Source organism: Mandrillus leucophaeus, unplaced genomic scaffold, assembly GCF_000951045.1.
Source record: "Mandrillus leucophaeus isolate KB7577 unplaced genomic scaffold, Mleu.le_1.0 Scaffold16, whole genome shotgun sequence".
NCBI lineage: Eukaryota > Metazoa > Chordata > Mammalia > Primates > Cercopithecidae > Mandrillus > Mandrillus leucophaeus.
The window spans coordinates 284,233-284,876 of record NW_012101587.1 but is presented as its reverse complement, the minus strand read 5'-3'; positions in this window follow the sequence as shown (position 1 = coordinate 284,876).

Genomic DNA, 644 nt, shown 5'->3' with positions numbered 1-644 from the left:
CTGGGTGCTGAGGTCTGGGCGCCGAGAGGTCTGGGTGCTAAGGTCTAGGTGCTGAGGTCTGTGTGCTGAGAGGTGTGGGTGCTGAGGTCTGGGTGCTGAGAGGTCTGGGTGCTGAGAGATCTGGGTGCTGAGATCTGGGTGTGGATCTTCCTGCCCCTGTCTTAGACTTCCTGCCCTGTCCGTCCTGTCCCACTAACCTGAGAAGGCCTGGGCAGAAGTGTGTGACCTTGTGGGTTAATCTATGTTTCCATGAGGAGACAAGAGAAGGCGAAAGCTTGCCAGTGTATGTCATGTCTGGGGAAGGACCGTGAGCTCTGGGCCCTAGGCCTGGGGGTTTGTGTTGTTGGAGTGGTGAGATTCATGGAGAAAGGGCTGTGACTGTGTCTGAACGGGCGGAGCTGAGTGTTGCCCTGAAAAAGTCTCCCTGCATTTTCCGACGGCCACACCAGGAGGTAGGGCACCCACCAGGTGGGGGTCGGGCACCCCTCCCCTCGGCACCGGCCTCCCTGGACCTGTCTCTTATACACATCTAGATGTGTATAAGAGACAGGACCTGAGCACCGGGTGGCAGGTTGTGCATTCAGAGCTGATTTCTTCAACAAGAGCAGGCAGCGGGGCTCCCTAGGGCAGCTGCACTGGGCCGT